This window comes from Ambystoma mexicanum, chromosome 5q, assembly GCF_040938575.1.
Source record: "Ambystoma mexicanum isolate Mex_15411 chromosome 5q, UKY_AmexF1_1, whole genome shotgun sequence".
Lineage (NCBI taxonomy): Eukaryota > Metazoa > Chordata > Amphibia > Caudata > Ambystomatidae > Ambystoma > Ambystoma mexicanum.
In genome coordinates, this window is record NC_090933.1 from 960,419,046 (window position 1) to 960,438,694 (window position 19,649).

Here is a 19,649-nt window from a genome sequence, read left to right on the forward strand (position 1 = left end):
TAGGCGCGTTATAAATGCCATATCATATCATATCATATCATATCATATCATATCATGTAACTATAATTGGTACATTGCAGAAAGACGATTACTTGTAGCCTGACATTGGCTGTATTTGGGCTATCCTATTTAGTTTTTAAAAAAGATAGTAAATCTAATCTCGAGATATTGAGAATAAAATTAATTTTGCTGACAGCACAGATGAAATAATTAAAATGAAACATTGTTTGTTCTCTCTGACACCATTGTTTAAGTTTTATAAGTTAAATAACATATATGGTCTTGAAGGGGTTGATACCTTACAAGAGATCGATTTAAAAAATCTGGCAGGGTATATTTGAAAACAATGTAATTCTCCCCTCTAGCCTACCGCTGGTATTAATCAGACTGAAGTTATGGGTGCAATCAATATATTCGAAAGTTATTGTAGAAAAGAATGATGAAATTGCAAACGATGTTGGACCTGATATACAAAGAATTATCCAATCAGATTACTCCATTGAAAAAAGGTTTTGTAAATCAGGCCCTTTAAATCCAATCAAGGGGTCTTCGTATGAAGGTCTAACCCAGATAGTGGCATGTTGTAAGTTGCAGATTGTGGCTTTCTGAATGACCAAGGATTCAATTGGGAATGTTTAGTCAGCAATCTGGTTAAGGTTAAAAATAAAGTAAAACGGCATGAATAGATGAAGCAATATTTATTTATTTATTTATTTATTTATTTATTTATACCTTTGTAACGTGCCTGCAGGCACCAGGGATAAAGACAGGAACAACAGCTAAAACATAGTAAGAGAAACGAGACAGCAGATAACATTAGGCAGGAAGGGATTTATTTATTTGAAAAGTGTTGTTTTGAACATTTTCCTGAAACGTAAAAGGTTCATTTCCTGTCTTGGGTTCTCTCAGAGAGAATTCCACAAATGGGCGGCACGGGCTGGAAAATATGAAGCCTTCCACAAATGTGTATCATTCAAGGAACATACGAACATCTTTAGAAAACAAGATGAAGCACCTACATACCTGGAGATTTTCCCGGATGATCAATATCGGTCACTGTTTATGCATTTCAGTTGTAATGTATTATGCACATTGGCCCCACTGGAGAAAGAGCAAATCAAGAGCTATTGCAGAGTATGTAAAGTAACAACTGTCAGTGAAACAGAGAAACATATTTTTATGCAGTGTGAAAAAACACATGACTTATGTTTAAGGTGCTTTAAAAATGTGTTTGTGATCTAGCAGACGTAAACTCAAATCAGCTATGCTATCGCTTTCTGAATAGCACCAACCAAAAACGATCATTGCAGTAACTCCCTTTTTGTATAGATCGTATGAAGCTCATGATGAAAAATGCAAGTTATATATAGTTTAAATGGTTGTGGATAAGTGTGAGTTTTGCTTAACTCTGGCTTCTATTAATGAAACATAAAATAAAGGCATTAGAAACATTACATGGGAAAGTGCACTGTGCAATATTGAAATATTCAAAATAAATGTACATGAAAAACACATAAGCAAATAATACATTTCGGGGGTAATTCATAGAATTCAGCGCACAAGTGGCACACGCGGCTGGCGCACAGTGTGCGCGTGTGAATCCCTGCGCCAGCCGCGTGCACTAAAATCCATTTCCGTGCACAGCGTATTCATGGATTCCAGACACCAAAACCAGCCGTGGCGCACAGTGGCGCAGCGACCCTGCAGCAGCGCCAGTTAGGCCCCCAAGAACGCCTCTCGCGCAGGGAAAAGCTATCAATATACCCAATCCAGCGCAAAGGGCTGCGCTAACCCTGTACCAGCACAGCAAGCGGGCTACGTGTATCACTGGGGTGCGCGGGAAGTACCTCACGCGATTGGCCCTGTGCGAGCAGGGTATGCGTATTTCAGGGGTGCGCGGGCAGTTCCACACGCGATTTCCGCAGGGTACGTGTATTTCAGGGGTGCGCGGGAAGTTACACACGCGATTTCAGCAGGGTACGTGTATTTTAGGGGTGCGTGGGAAGTTCCACACGTGATTGGCCCCATGCGAGCAGGGTACGCGTACTTCAGGGGTGCGCGGGAAGTTCCACACGCGATTTCCACAGGGTACGTGTATTTCAGGGGTGCGTGGGAAGTTCCACACGCGATTACAGCAGGGTACGTGTATTTCAGGGTGCAGGGGAAGTTTCACACGCGACATCAGCAGGGTACGTGTATTCCAGGGGTGCTGGGAAGTTCCACACGCGATTTCCGCAGGGTACGTGTATTTCAGGGGTGCGCGGGAAGTTCCACACGTGATTTCAGCAGGGTACGTGTATTTCAGGTGTGCGCAGGAAGTTCCACACGTGATTTCATCAGGGCACGTGTATTTCAGGGTGCGGGGGAAGTTTCACACGCGACATCAGCAGGGTATGTGCATTTCGGGGGTGCGCGGGAAGTTCCAGACGCGATTTCCGCAGGGTACGTGTATTTCAGGGGTGCGCGGGAAGTTCCACACGCGATTTCAGAAGGGTACGTGTATTTCAGGGGTGTGCGGGACGTTCCACACGCGATTCCATCAGGGTACGTGTATTACAGGGGTGCGCGGGAAGTTCCACACGCGATTCCATCAGGGTACGTGTATTACGGGGGTGCGCGGGGAGCACCACACGTGAATTGCACGTGTGGGTCCTCCCAGGTGTTCCCTCTACACCCTCCACGGCCCCTGCAGGTGGCTCACACCACAGGGGCCTACCCTGTACATGTCCTGCAGGCACCCCATCCACCATGGCCATGCCCCCCAGCCAACCCACATGTCAACTTGCACTACTGCCCACCAACGCATGTCCCCTGGCACCCCCAGCCACCAGGGGCACCCTCCACCAGGCCCCCACCCATGTCTCCCACCACCCCTACCCCCCAGCACTGTGGGGCACCTGCCAGCAGGCCCCCACCCATGTCTCCCACCACCCCCACCCCCCAGCAGTGCAGGGTCACCCGCCACCAGGCCCCCACCCATGTCTCCCACCACCCCCACCCACCAGGGGCAGCCTCCACCAGGCCCACACTCATGTCCCCTATCATCCCCACCCACCAGCAGTGCAGGGGCAGCCTCCACCAGGCCCCCACTCATGTCTCCCACCACCCCCACCCCCCAGCAGTGCAGGGGCAGCCTCCACCAGGCCCCCACTCATGTCTCCCTGCACCCCCACCCCCCAGCCACCGGCAGTCTCCACCAGGCCCCCACCCATGTCTACCACCACCCCACCCCCCAGCCACCAGGGGCAGCCTCCACCAGGACCCCACCCATGTCTACCAACACCCCCATCCCCCAGCCACCAGGGGCAGCCTCCACCAGGCCCCCACTCATGTCTCCCACCACCCCACCCCCCAAGCACCAGGGGCAGCCTCCACCAGGCCCCCACCCATGTCTCCCTGCAATCCCACCCCCCAGCCACCAGGGGTGGCCTCCACCAGGCCCCCACCCATGTCTCCCACCACCCCCAGCCACCATGGGCAGCCTCCACCAGGCCCCCACCCATGTTTCCCTGCACCCCCACCCCCCAGCCACCAGGGGCAGCCTCCACCAGGTCCCCACCCATGTCTACCACCACCCCCACCCCCCAGCCACCAGGGGCAGCCTCCACCAGGCCCCCACTCATGTCCCCTATCACCCCCACCCCCCAGCAGTGCAAGGGCAGCCTCCACCAGGCCCCCACCCATGTCTCCCCCCACCCCCACCCCCCCAGCCACCAGGGGCAGCCTCCACCAGGCCCACACTCATGTCCCCTATCACCCCCACCCCCCAGCCACAAGGGGCAGCCTCCACCAGGCCTCCACTCATGTCTACCACCACCCTCACTTCGCAGCAGTGCAGGGGCAGCCTCCACCAGGCCCCCACTCATGTCTACCACCACCACCACTTCCCAGCAGTGCAGGGGCAGCCTCCACCAGGCCCCCACTCATGTCTCCCACCACCCCCACCCCCCAGCAGTGCAGGGGCAGCCTCCACCAGGCCCCCACTCATGTCTCCCTGCACCCCCACCCCCCAGCCACCAGGGGCAGCCTCCACCAGGCCCCCACTCATGTCTCCCACCACCCCCACTCCCCAACCACCAGGGGCAGCCTCCACCAGGCCCCCACCCATGTCTCCCTGCTCCCCCACCCCCCAGCCACCAGGGGCAGCCTCCACCAGGCCCCCACCCATGTCTACCACCACCCCACCCCCCAGCCACCAGGGGCAGCCTCCACCAGGCCCTCACTCATGTCCCCTATCACCCCCAGCCCCCAGCGGTGCAGGGGCAGCCTCCACCAGGCCACCACCCATGTCTCCCCCCACCCCACCCCCCAGCCAAAAGGGGCAGCCTCCACCAGGCCCCCACTCATGTCTACCACCACACCCACTTCCCAGCAGTGCAGGGGCAGCCTCCACCAGCCCCCCACTCATGTCTCCCACCACCCCCACCCCCCACCCACCAGGGGCAGCCTCCACCAGGCCCACACTCATGTCCCCTATCACCCCCAGCCACCAGGGGCAGCCTCCACCAGGCCCCCACTCATGTCTACCACCACCCCTACTTCCCAGCAGTGCAGGGGCAGCCTCCACCAGGCCCCCACTCATGTCTCCCACCACCCCCACACCCCAGCAGTGCAGGGGCAGCCTCCACCCGGCCCCCACCCATGTCTACCACCACCCCCACCCGCCAGCCACCAGGGGCAGCCTCCACCAGGCCCACACTCATGTCCCCTATCACCCCCACCCCCCAGCAGTGCAGGGGCAGCCTCCACCAGGCCCCCACCCATGTCTCCCCCCACCCCCACCCCCACCCCCCACCCACCAGGGGCAGCCTCCACCAGGCCCACACTCGTGTCCCCTATCACCCCCACCCCCCAGCCACCAGGGGCATCCTCCACCAGGCCCCCACTCATGTATACCACCACCCCCACTTCCCAGCAGTGCAGGGGCAGCCTCCACCAGGCCCCCACTCATGTCTCACACCACCCCCACCCCCCACCCACCAGGGGCAGCCTCCACTAGGCCCCCACTCATGTCTCCCACCACCCCCACCCCCCACCCACCAGGGGCAGCCTCCACCAGGCCCACACTCATGTCCCCTATCACCCCCACCCCCCAGCAGTGCAGGGGCAGCCTCCACCAGGCCCCCACCCATGTCTACCACCACCCCCACCCCCCAGCCACCAGGGGCAGCCTCCACCAGGCCCCCACTCATGTCTCCCACCCCCCACACCCCCACCCACCAGGGGCAGCCTCCACCAGGCCCCCACTCATGTCTCCCATCACCCCCACACCCCAGCAGTGGAGGGGCAGCCTCCACCAGGCCCCCACCCATGTCTCCCTGCACCCCCACCCCCCACCCACCAGGGGCAGCCTCCACAAGGCCCCCACCCATGTCTCCCACCACCCCCACCCCCCACCCACCAGGGGCAGCCTCCACCAGGTCCCCACCCATGTCCCCTATCACCCCCACCCCCCAGCAGTGCAGGGGCAGTCTCCACCAGGCCCCCACCCATGTCTACCACCACCCCCACCCCCCAGCCACCAGGGGAAGCCTCCACCAGGCCCCCACTCATGTCCCCTATCATCCCCACCCCCCAGCAGTGCAGGGGCAGCCTCCACCAGGCCCCCACCCATGTCTACCACCACCCCCACCCCCCAGCACTGTGGGGCACCTGCCTGCAGGCCCCCACCCATGTCTCCCACCACCCCCACCCCCCAGCACTGTGGGGCACCTGCCAGCAGGCCCCCACCCATGTCCAACTCATGTTCCCCAGCCAACATGTCATCACAATCTAGATCCCTGGTCCCTATGGTCAGCCTCCAAATGCAAAACACCCACCCGAGTATTGCATCCACCCACTCATAATTGGCAATTACATGACAGAACACCAATTGCAAGTTCCGAAACAAACACATTTCCCTCACATACACCCAATGGGTGTCAGTGAATCTCAAAACCCATATGATATGCATGAAACCAATGAGATACTACACATTGAAGTTCAATAAAAAAAATATGTATTAAAGGAAACATGAATAGAATCAAAAATAAAGAAACAGAAATGGGAATGTACAAAAATGAAAAGAAGCATGTCCGTGAAAAAAAGCAAAACCAAAAATCATAATCCAAAGTAATGGTGTCCAAAGTCACTGTCCACAAAACAAAATCCAATGGGAAATAAAAATGCAATCCAACAGTGAACTATGTACATACGAACAAGCCAGGGTCCATTATCCCAACAAAAGAAATGAAACCTATCTAACTACACTAACTAATAAAATAAACTATATACAAAAATGTGGCCAATGTCCAAAAGGTCCAAAATAAATCCAAAAAAAAGGGAAACCTAACACCACCTACATAACTATGTACAAGGGCAGCGGGCTAGTTTGACGGCTCACTTTTGGATGTCCCGGGCCAGGGCATCATCAAACTCCTGCTCAATGTCCCGGAGGCAGTCCTCCTCCATGGCCCTGAGGGTCCGCAGTGCCGTCGACGTGTCCACCTCCAAACTCCCAACGGATTGCCTCGAGGCACTCGGCCCGCCTCAGGGCCCTCCGCATGGAGTTCTCCGCCCTGACCATTGTGAGCCGTGCATCTTCCGCCCGCTGCCGCTCCGCATCTATGGCGTGGCCCAACCGCTGCCACACGGAAGACACTCTCTGTCCTGGGTCCTCCTGCCCTCCGGCCGATGTTGAAGGCCCAGAGCCTTCATGGCTCCCACCACCTTGCTGCTCCTGTTGTGCCTCTGCCGTGCCCTGCCTCCTGCTGCCTGCACATCCTCTGCCGGCTGGGGTGCAGTCGTTGATGTGGCCACCCCTGCTGGACGTCCGACTCCCGACTGTGGCAGGGATGCCTCCTCCACCAGCCTGGCCGCACCGTCAGAGGCATCTCCACAGGGCACCCAGGTGACTGATGGGTGGGAAGATGGCACAGAGGACGACTGGCGCGTAGGGGGTTCAGTTGAGGAGGGGGTCGTAGCAAGCCCCATCATACGGAGGAATCCGGCCTGGGTGACCTGTCCCAGCAGGCTGACGTGGTCAACGAGCCATTCGAGATGACGTGCAGTCTCCTCATGAAAAGACTGCAGGTCACCTCGCATGGTCCGTTGACACAACGCCACACCACTCAGAACAGGCTCAACCCGGACCCGGATAGCCACGTCCGCAGGCAGAGGAAGGCCAGTTGTCGTGAGCTCATCCCCTGCCTGAAAACGGGTCTGGATGTAGGCATCCCTGCTGGTGCAAGATGATGCAAGGACAGGATCAGGGACAGGATTGCACACAGGCACCTCCGCGGTGGCCTGTGCTGCCTCCTGTCCCTGGTCCTGCACTGCACCACTAGCACCAGTGGGATCCCCACCTCCAGACCCCGTCTCTGTTGCTTGCACGGCCTCCTCCTCCACCAAACCCCCCACCAACCTGGATGACTCCGTGCCATCTTCCCCCGTTGGGCCCTGTGGGGTCCCAGCTGCCCCTTCTGCTGCCGAGGAGTCCAACTCCAACCTCCGCCTCTTGGACCTCCCCCCGGCAGCTGCGGCCTGGGACGTGGCACCGGACTCCTCACTCCCCGACGAGATGACAACATGGGAGGGGAGCCGGGCCTTTCGTCTCCGGCTGACGGTGGGATCCCCGCCGCTGTGCTCCACAGCACCTTCTCCACCCTCTTCATCAGTTGACGCTGCAGACAGGGAGAAATAAAACACAGGCATTAGGGCACTGTACAATGGACACATACACACATGACAGTTGTACATGAGTGGCATTGGCAAACCTCAGACATGCCATCACAATCCCCAACACACATGTCATTTCAACTCGCACACATGAGCCATACCACAGCCATATCGCAACTGCCAGCACCATCCATACACATACAACAGCATGAGCAGGCAAAGGTGAGCCAGACATCACATGCAACACAGGATGTGCACTACACATGTACACACACCACCACACTTGCATGCATGTGTACCCCTCTGCCAAGTGTCGCAGTGTTCAGATGGGCATCCATGTCACATCTGCCAATAAGGCTTCCACATACCGCTGTCACATGCATCCATGTTGCATCACTGTTGCACCCTTGTCAAATACACACAGATGCACATGTACACAGTGCTGATACATGCAGCTGAAAACAACATACATGCGTGACATCACGGACATGTCTACTTACATACACATTCATCCAAACATGTGTGCCCACACAATTGCATTTGGCATGCAAGCCTACACACACAAGCACCATCCATGTCTCACACATTCCAGCCCTTGCATGTGTTAGCCCCACGGCCCTGTACGCCCCCACCCATACTGGACCCCATACAAACAGATGTGCAACCTGCACACTACTGAAAAATCACCACACACACAGCTCACAATCAGGATGCATGTACACTTACCGATCGACTCCAGACGGGTCTGCCTCTGAAGGACCTGGACGTGGAGCGCTGGGGATATGCGTTCCAGGACCCTCATCTGTTCTTCCGACAAGTGGCCCCAACGCCCCTTGACATCGCTGCCTTCAAGAGGCGCCGGGCCTTGTTCAGGGTCCTGGACCTGAAGTCCTCCCAGCGCTTCTTGACATGTTGGAAGTCGCGGACTGCCACCCCCTCAGCGTTGATGGCAGTCACGATGTTAGTCCAGATCCGAGTCCGTCCTTCCTTGTCGGTGCGGGAACTTCCGAAGAGGGCATCATACTGCCCCAGGACTTGCTCTACCAGGACACCAACTTCGGTGGCACTGAAGCTGGTGCCCCTCTGCCTCTCTGGCCGGGGGTTGTCAGTGGTCTCAGATGGCGTTTGCCCCGACATGACAACCCCAGAGGCAGGAGTGGGTGGGCAACTGGGTCCTGGGGCTGGGCTGTGGAGCGATGGAATCCCAGTCGGGAGTCTTCGGTTCCAGCAGGGGTGGTCACAGCAACAGCACCCCTGGCTGATGTTCAGGCAGCAAATGAAAGGGCACGTGGGCAGCAGGCAGGCAGGCAGCAGCAGATGGCAGGTGGGAGTGTGCACGGGGCTCTGGGGGGCAGTAGTTCGGCCTTCTGGGCAGGAGCATGGTCTTCCGTGTGCTTACGCGTGGCCAGCTTGATACGGAGTGATTTGGCACGTGAAAATTCGGCAAGTCAGCGTGTAATTCGAGGAAAGGCCCTTAGCGCGTAAGCGCGTCTGCACGCATACGCAATTTCATTGGATAGAAGGCCCCTGAAGCGCAAGCGCCCCTGTGACGTGACGTGTACAGGCGTGCATGGGCATTTCAGCGCGTGTGAAAAACTGAAAAAAAAAAAAAGGAAAGGGCCCATGCGCGTAAGTGACGTGACGCGCGCGTGCGTTTCCCTCAGCACGGGTTAAAGGTGAGCGGGCCCAGCAGTTCGCTGTACGTGCCTTTCGCGGAGACCGACGTGTGTTGCTGCTTCCTGTTGTTTCACGCGCCATCCCATCACAAATTCACAGCTATCAAGGACGTATCTCTTCTTTTGGCGGGGGTATTGGCTACGCGTGTTTTTCTGCATCGCACTAGTCAGACGGTGAGTCGCACACGCTCTTTTTCCCACTGCGGGTGCCCCTGTGTATCGCACCCATTTTCGTTGTCATAGTAGCCTTTGTGTCCCACACGTAGGCGTTATTCGTGTTACTGGGTGCCACCGCGTACTGCGGGAGGTTGAATCCACGCACGTAGGCTGCAGGGTTGCGTGCACGGTTTTACTGCAGTTTTGTGGTGCCTGAGCATTGCGTGACCCATCACCACATCACCGGGGTCACATACAACCTTGCAGGTGCAGGGGGGCTGTTAACATCTTAACACCTCCTTCACCCCAATTGCCCAGGTCAATTGTGGTGTACACCTCCCATTGGCACCACTCCATCTGTGCCAGCACTACTACATCAGTGCCATGGTTGGGAGGCCACCAAAGGTGAGGGGAGCCTCAGCTGGGCGTCCTCCTCCTGGCGGGCGTGGTCGGGGATGTGGCCGTGGTGACCAGGGAGTAGGGGGACTCCAGGGTGTCCAGAACGGCCACAGAAGGGGAAGAGGCAGGGGTGCGCCACTTGAGCACGATGTTGTGCCATGTGTCGGTGCAGTCATGCCACCACCCCCTGTGGTTCCGGGGGATGCAGCTCCTGCATCTGGCACTGGCACCCGTTTGACCCGGCAGTCCGTTCCATCGACTGTCACAGGCCCAAGGGTAGTGGTAGCTGCAGGTGCAGCTGTGTACACCGCCACCCAGGCTCAGGGTCTGCCAGCGCAGGCTGCGTTGGCACTTGAAGAGCCCTTGGTAGATCTCCAACAGGCCAGGGGGGAAAACCATAGGGGCAGGCTGGGCTGCTCAGACCAAGACACGTGTCCTTGGGGCAGTCATGTCATCTGCTGCCCCTAACAGCCAGGTGTTGGCAAGTGCAGGGGCAGATGCACCCAACAGCACCCCGGTTGTGAGTCTGCCAACCAGGACCGTTGCGGTCAATGAACCTGCCACAGCTGATGTTGCTGCGCAGGTTCCATTAGTGGGCACCCAGCTGCCACTGACACAAGTCAGGCCTTTGGTCACCCCTCCACCTGCCACTCCCTTGGCTCAATCCACCAAACCCACTGGCCATACTGGTCAGGGCGGCATTAGCCAGCCAGGGTCTGCGCCACAGTCCAAGAGGAGGAAGGTTGCACCTGCAGCACAGGCTGGGACCCCACACACAGCCACGACCTCCTGCACGTCGAGGAAGAAGCCTTTCTGTAAGCAGGAACTGGACTTCCTCGTGGACTACGTGCGGGGCCACAGCCGTGACATGCTAGTGGGTGCCAATAGTCAGACTACGGCTGCCCAACGTGACACCCACTGGAAGCATGTTGCGGAACATGTCAGTTCATTCGGCCATGAGGTGCGCACGGAGCAAGAGTGCAAAAAGCGTTGGAATGACATCAAGCAAGGCTAAGCGTGCCTCTAATTACAACTTGACTCTGGTGACTGGCGGTGGGCCTGCACCAGAGGAGGAAGAGGTCACTCTGCATGAGGCTCTCGTTGCGGAGTTCATACCACCTGAATTGGTCGAAGGAGTGGGAGAGATGCTGGACTTTGATGCGCAGTCCAGTGAGTGTTGATGCGTGTTTGTTGAGAACGTGTGTGTTTCACTTGTGGGATGTGTTGTGCATGATTGCTGCTACATGTGACGTATACATGGTTCTGATGTGTAAGTAATGCAATGCTTCTGTCATGCATGTCTCCTCTGCCTGCATGCGGGACTCCATGTAGGCATGCTCCCTTGCCCCTCCTCCGCCACTCTGCACCCCAGTTCCACCTTTGCACTGGTCTGCTTCAATCTTGCCAATGTGTACTTTCTTGTTCATGTGTTCTGTGTAGATGCTAACTTCCAGCGTAGAATCTGCCATACATATGCCATGTGGTACAGCCTTAGTACTCGATGCAGGATATCTCACTTGTACTGTGCATGGGTCAGATGTCCCGCAGGGACATGAGTGCCCATTCATGCTCCATGTGCATTGCACGCATGCCCCTATGTGTCCTTGACTGGATGATCACTGTAATACAAGTCTTTGGTTACATAAATTGCCTGCCATCTCATCAGCCTTCCCATGTCAACTGTGGCTCAGTCCTGGGTTGCACACATGTTTAGGGTCTGACAATCTGTGTGGCTCACAGGCCTCAGCCTGTTCAATGGCCAATGACTCTGTCCAACTCTTGTTGTGTCTTCTTCACACGTGGGCGGCCTCCAGAGTTTTCATCATCCGTCCTGCCTACTGTCCCAGCATCATTTGCAGTGTTGTCACTTGAATCACATTAAGCTGCTGATGCCAGTCAACACTGCCTATCAATACACAGGTGTATGGTCAGCCTTTTGATACCATGCTAGGCATCCCTGCTTTGGTACTGGGGTGGAGGGGTGCTTGGCTTCTAGGTATGGTACACATTGAATGCACAATGCACATGATGTCTGAATTTGACATTGCACTGCCTTCACATTTCCTGGCACACACCATGGAGTCCTTGTACATGTAGGTCGTGAGTGGCGTACACATTTTCTGCACTGCATAGACCCACTTCCATGGAAACTGCCACCTTTCAACAGGTCTGATCACAGAAGCTATTCAAAGTTGACCCAGCATGCATGCCAGGTTATATGTTGTGTGTCACATGTCTGCCAGATGTGTTTGCTGTCGGTGTGTGTGTGTGTTGTGGGCTTCTGACATGTGTAGTGACCTTTTTTCTCTCTATTTTTCAGGTGATGACACAATGGAGGCGGAGGATGGTGTTGTCATGCCAGACACAGGGTTGGTAACACCACATCAACCCGGCACTAGTGGGGGTCGTGGGGTGGTAGGCCACGAAAACCCCCAAGTGCTGCAGTCCATCTTGTCTCTGGCTGCCTATGAGTCCAGCCTTGATGACGACTCTGACGTCCATGTTGAGTTGGATGAGCATCAAGTCCATGTGTCAAGGGTGAGTGATTCTGATGTGGACACTCCTCTGTCTGCGACCCCTGCACTGAGGGATCAGACAGTCTTTGTTCCTCCGCCCGTGGTGGATCGGGACACAGGGTCACCCTCCACACCAGTCACTGATGTGCCTGGGACATCACGGTGACGGGGGCATGTAGTCGTGCAGCCGCGGGCGGTGCCAACACAGCGAGGACCCCCGGTCCTTGGGTCCCGCAGGGGTCAAGCCCGGCAACGCGGTCACCGCGCGCAACCGCAGTATACTGAGTGGGAGCAAGACATGACTGCCAATTCCGAACGGCAGATGGCAGCAATGGAGAACATTGCTGAGAGCATGGAGCGTGTGGCCAGATCTGTGCTCCCCCCTGCTAGGCAGGTGCTTCTCCAGCAGCAGGCGACACAGTCCACAGCCCGCTCGCTCAGGCTGGGCATGGCGGCCTCAGACAGGGCACGCCAGGCTGAAATGTCGTCTCTGCGTCAAGCAATTGCTGCTCACGCAGAGGCACACATGGATGCCCTGAGGGAGGAGTATGCTTCCCTCAGATCCACTCTGGGTGCCCTTATGATGTCCCAGAGGCAGCAGGCAGAGGAGAGGTTTGCACAGCTTGAGCGTACATCTCGGCTGAGCTACAGGCTTGCCGGGAGGTGCAGCAGTTGTCCACCCAGGCCTTGCAGGAGGAACTCCATGTTACACGTGCTACCTTGCAAGAGGAAGCACGTGTATCACGTGAGGTTCTGCATGCAGACCTACGTCACATCGCCACACAGAACCAGGCTCACCCGTCCGGCAGATTTGCTGCCGACGAGGGGCAAGCTGCGGCTAGGTGTGGCCAGGCTACTTTACAGGATGAGCCAGTATCGGACGACCATCTATCTCCCACATAGGTCGGGCTGTGCAGGCGTTGAGCCCATGGAGGTTTTTTTTTTGGCTCAGCATCATCGCATGTGGATGTTAAGCAGCACCCTGTACCTCCCCCCTCCTGGGTGCCTCCCCTCCCCCCCGGGTCGTATGTGGCCATTTTTGATTTTTTTTTTAGTTTAGTTAGTTAAGTTTCTGTTTGATAGTTAGTTTAATTAGGTAATGTAGGTTTTCCATTGTTAGTGTAATTAGTTAACAGTTGATTTAGTTTAAAATTGCTAGTCTATTGTGCTTTCATGTGACGGTGCGGTGCTTTGTGGCATTTGAAGGCATCCACTGTGTGTTCCAGCTGGGCCCTTCAGGCTTATCTTGTGTATGTGTTTGCTGCTTGGGGTCCTTGACTCACATATGCCACTCCTGCCTCCCTTATCCATGGGCTCGCAAGGATGGTCCGGTGTTACAGAATTTTACACAAGGGCTTTGGACTGTCATATCTGTGGCATGTCTGGTGCTGTGTGACTTGTGTTGACACCCCTAGTGGGGATGATTTTGGTGTTATTGTCTACTGTTCAGCTTTTGCTAGATGGGGTGTGTCATGATTAATGTGTACATTAATTGCTATGCATTGTGTAGTATGTTTCATATCTTTACTGTACATGTGCTTGTTGCAATTCATGCTGTAGATAGTGTTCCACACTTTGGATGTGAAAGACGGACTGATGGTGTGATTTGCGATGTCACTCTCTGACATGGTCAAGTAATCAAATGCCTGATGAGACACACACAGATGACTTTGAAGCATCAATAATGTGTTTCATGCCCTTTCTGCAGGGGGATGAGCCTCCAGAGCACCTTTGCCAGCAGACATGGCCCATTGGACGACGGAATTCTGGACACGTTTGTTGGTGCCCACATGCACATGTGTGCACAAGCAGAGGCACAGGGATTGCAGACCCACATCCTAGAACTGCTGACATGTTCCAAGGAACTCCAAGCAAGGTGAGCAGCACAGGGGGGCCACGACACAGCAAAGCTTGCACCAGGCGAGTTGCACATGCAGGCTTAGTCACAGCACTGAGGGTGAGCTTAGACGAATATTGGTGTTGAAGCACACAATGCAGCTCAGATGTGTTGGTGGACTGATGGCTGTTGATTGTAAGGTTGTCTGGGACACATGCAGGGGCAGTGGCACATACCCTCCGGTACACCAAGGTCCATTGAGGCACTTGTATCAACCATGTAGCCTTCCGAGACATGGAAAGGGGCAGCTCACAGGGACATACAGCAAGGGACATACTCGGGTGCAGTGCATGTCTTTTCCATGTACTTTATGATAAATGCACTGCCAACTTTGTTTCGGTCATGGTGGTACGCAACTTGCTCAGAAGTCATGGCTTGCTATATGGGTCTGTCTGCTGACCCAGGGAACATTGCATGTTGTATGAATTGTGACACATTGGTGTTCCATTTGCCACGCACCCACCGGCGGCTGACTTACTGCATTGACTGTGTATGACCCGTCACAGGGGTGATGTTATATATGGGTACGAAGCATCTACACCAGATTGTCTGTTTGTAGAGTAGTTTGTTGCTATGGGGCATGTTTGGTGTTGTGTTTTTGTGTAATTGGCACGTACAGGTTGTTGACTGTGGCTCTCTTTGCAGCATTGCAGTGCTCCTGTAACCGGACCTGAGAGTGCGAAGGCAGGAGGCCAGCACTCAAAACCAGAGCTAAGTGTCTTGTTGTTTTTCTTTCAAACTACTCTGCATAGGCTTGCTGGGGAGTGTACTAATGCATGGATGTATGTGTGGTTCAATTTGGTATGTTTTTTCTCCCTAATCACCCGTAATCCTATGCAATTTTGAACCCTGTACCCTCTAGCCGATGTTCCTGCATCCCGTACCTATCCAAGCAACGTTCCCTAACCCTCTTTCCCCGCTGGGGTTGCGGATGCCTGTGTAAGCCCCGAACTTGCAGGCGCCAAAACCCTAGAGGTGGTGGTTGGTTCGTACCACTCCTGAGCCTGGACTACAGAAGTCCATGACAATGATGTCCAAGTTTGTTTGGATTGTGTACGTGTTCATGCAGGTAGTACATTTTCGTGCATTCCCTACTTTCATGTGTCATTCCTCCTCCCCTCTCCTGCCACTCATTCCAGTTATCCAGTGTGCCAACACCTGTCCCGACTGCATATCCCTTAACCTCCTTCCCCACCAGGGTCTCAGGGGCCTGTGTGAGTTTGACCTTGCAGGCACCCGGGACAAGGTGGGGGTGGTTGTTTCGTGACACTCCCGCGCCTTTACACGGGACCTGTGACGGTACACATCCGTTCATGGTGCATCATTCTATGTTATGTACCACACATGGTTCACATCCTGTTGTGACATTGTTTTACTGTGCTACCTTGGTTGTTGCATCATTGTTGTAGTACTTGGCCTTTGTGAGGTACTGCTACGTCAAGTCATCTACTGGAGGGTGTTCTGGTTCTTTTTTATGCCTTGGATTTTGTGATTTTGGAAATGAGTGTGGATTCTGAGGGTGCAGGCACCTTTTTACACACAAGGTGGGAGATGGTGACGAAGGGTAAAGGTGATCCTGTGGCCAGGTGGAATTGAGGGTTGAAGGCTCCAGGACCCAGGTGCAGTTGTTCAGTGGGTCATGGTCATTTGTGAGGGGGGGGGGGGTTTGTTGATAGTTGCCTTGCCCTGCAGTGTGATGGGAACCCTGACATTGTAATGGTGTTATCCTATGCACATGTTGTGTTCTGCTGATCAATGCCTGTTCATGTGTTGTGTTTACCTTTCAGGTGCGAGGGGATAGTTGTGGTTTGACATGCTGGGGTGTACACATGGTGAATGTTCACATGTGATGTGTAGAGAACACTGATGGTCACTTGATTGCACATGCATATGTTGAGTGCATGTCCTTGCTGAACCACACACTTGCACTCTGATGCACTACATGTACTACCACCCTTGCATATCCATGTGTACACTGTTTGCCTTCTGGTGCCCACTGTGTCCCTGCAGCACATGTTCTGTGACCAATTATGGATCCTGTACATGCCTAATTTGCTTTTTGATGTGGTCTGTCGCTTAGATGTGATGCTCAGGGTGTGCATCACACACAATGGCTGTTCACTGTGCTGTGCGCTGAGCAGTGTGTTGCAGAAATAGGACACAGCACACAGAAGCTGCAGTGTTGATTTTACAATGCACAATGTGCATGTAGACAGGCATTCATTGTTATGTTACGTCTACAACTCTTGTAATGCATTTGGAAATGACTTATTTTGGGTGGGAGGTTGTTGGTCAATCATTTCATCTGATTCCAGGTCAGGCATCATTGTCTGATGCCACTGTACATTTTGGACATGGCAATGTGTACCTTATTGTTACTGTGTTGGTGTATGGGTATTGCTTGCCAAGTCATGTTGTGGTTTGGGAGGGTTTGAGTGATGGCCATGGCCTGTTTTGTAGGTGTGTGTGATTCACACCTTGCATGTCAGGGTCATCCGCTTCTCAAAGCAACTAGCTGGGGGTAGATCTCTCTCCGCGGCAGGGCCCTCCCTCTGGAACAGCCTTCCTGCCTCACTGGTACTTGAGGAGAACCATCTCCGGTTCGGGAAGCACCTCAAGACCATCCTCTTTGCTTCTGCTTTCTCTCTGCCCCTCCCTTGCAAAATTCTTCACTGGAACTGCACTGGATCTGCAACTGGGCCACTCTCACCGACCTCGGTCCCTGGCCCAGCCACTCTCCACTTGCACTGGCTCCCTGGCAACCCCTGCACTGCGGTACTGTCTCTCTATCCCTACAGCCCCCCCTTCCCAGCACTTGTCTGCACTTACCTTTGCAGTTGCCACCAGCTGGCCTATGTATTTGTTTTTGGGTCTACTTACCCTGTACTGCACTCCCCCCCTCCCCTTCCCCTTGCACTTTTCCCTTCCCCCTACCCCTGCACTTGCACAAACTAAATGACACCTGGCCTAGTAGTACCGTTGTCTGTCTTCCCTTGTTCCCCCTTCCCTGCCTCATCGCACCTTGAAATACTTGTGTATAGGCCATATCATGTCATATGTCATATGTGTGCCTTTTGGTCACACGGGATAGCTTGTGTTTAAGTAGCTAGGGATGCAGACGATGTGGCACTTCCATGGCAACTATCTCAGGGTGGTAGGGTTGTGACAGTTGACTGTCTCTTTGTCATCATCGATTGTCACCTGGTATGTGCCAGGCCTGTGTGCACTCTGCAGGGGTGGGAGTTTAGGTGAAAAATGTGGCCACAAGCTGGGTCCGTGCTTCCTCGCCACATGCCCTGTCCCCTCCCATGGGCAGCGCCTGTGCCTGTGGTTGGGGATGTGGGGGCACCACCATGTCCACCGGGACGCCCTGCCGTGTTGCAACATTGTGCAGGACACATGCTGCCACAATGATCCTGCACACTACTGGTGGTGCATAGAGTAGTTGCCCGCCAGAGCGGTCAAGGGAGCGGAAACGTGACTTGAGCACTCCGAATGTGCACTCCACTATGGCCCTGGTTCCAATATGGGCGGCGTTGTACCTTACCTGGGGTGGTGTGGTGGGGTTCCGGATTGTCGTCATCATGTGGATGCTCAGAGGGTAGGCACTGTTCCCTGGGGAGGTGATAATAGTTGAGATTATTAGGGTTTGGATATTTGTCTGTGTGTGACTTGCATGCATGTGCAAGGGCATTTGTATTGACCTAAGAGCCATGTGTCGCCATGCTAACCAGCTTCCAGGGGCCGGCTCAGGGCGGACATTCTGTATATGAAACTGTCATGGGTGGAGCCAGGGTAGTTTGCATAGACAGAGGTGATGATTCCCTTTGCATCGCATACCACCTGTACATTGATGGAATGCCAGTGCTTGTGGTTTTGGTAGATGTGCTCAGTGGCCCTAGGTGGACGTAGGGCCACATGGGTGCAATCTATGGCACCGAGCACTTTGGGGAAGTGTGCCACCCTGAAAAAATCCAGGACAACGGCCTGCCTTTCTGCGGGCGTTCTGGGCATGTATATGTGCCTGCGGACTGAGGGGCGCGCTGTCATGATTGCTAGTACCTGGTGTAGGCAGCGTGACTGTGTGGCCTGTGAGACCCCCCCCACTATGGCAGTGGTCCGCTGAAATGACCCAGTGGCCAAAAAATGCAGGACATTGAGCAGCTTCTCCAAGGGGCTCAATGCTTGGGAGCAAAGGGTGGGGGATGTAAGGTCATCTTCCCACTCCCTGACCAGGTCTAGGATGATATGGGGTAGAAACCTATACCTGCCATAGACCTGGTCGTCAGGCATCCCAAAAAGGCTTGTCTGTGGTGCGAAAATGCGTGCCCTGGCTATTCTCCTCCTCCTGCGGTGTCCCACAATCAGTGCTGCGACAAATGGGGCATTCATCGTAGCTGTATATACGCGTTTGTTGTTTGCGCGCACTTTTATACTGTGCACGGGGACGCTTCCGCCTGCCTTCGTGTGGCGGACGCGTTGAGGCCTGTGCGCGTCTTTTGCCATGCGCGGGTTTCCCGTATTCGGATCCATGAATATGGGTTGTTCGCGTGCGAGTGGGCGTTCCGTGTAGTTCCCTGCAGTACTTCCCCAGTTACGCCTTCTTTTTCACGCGTTGTTCCCCATTCCGCGTGTTACGCCCACTCTTCCGCCCACTTTGGTTGTGTGCGCCGCGCTATGTGAGCTTTTGCTGTGCGCGTAGCGCACGCCGTGTATGCCTGCGTGCGCCATGGCTGGATTGGGCGCACGGACAGCGGGAAACACGCGCAGCGTCTTCCTTGAATCGCACGCGTGCGCGTGCGCTGCATTTCTCACGCTTGCGCTCTCTTGCGCCTGCTTGCGCATGGATTTTCGGCGCACGTTTGTTCCATGAATCGGCCCCTTCATCTCTCCGTGATAATTACTAGCGGAAAGTCGGCGAAAGTGGTCATCGTGGTACTGATTTCCTGCTGACTATGTGTCAGTCTGTTTCCAGTTACTGCTGTTTGGAGGCGTGTCCCGACGAGCCGTGAAGAGAGCAAAGACTGCAAAAGGCCATTCTGACCGCGGAACGCAGAGCGGAAAGTGGGCGAAAGTGGTCTTTGTGGTCTGCGGGAGACGAGGGAACGGTGGAGGAGTAAGTCAACCTTGTAACTATCTTTGGAGCTACGGCTCTCGTGATAGTTTGTGAAATAACAGGAAACGCTCTGTCTTTTTAACAGAGCCCATGTGTGTATAGTGATTTCGATTGGAATTTGGACCTTGGAACTTGGCTGGAATACGTCTGTCTGACGGGGCGAGGACTGCGGGGAAGTATTCACTTTGAGTCGCCGCCGTTGGAGGTGGAAGAGGCTTGCAACTAATCAACAC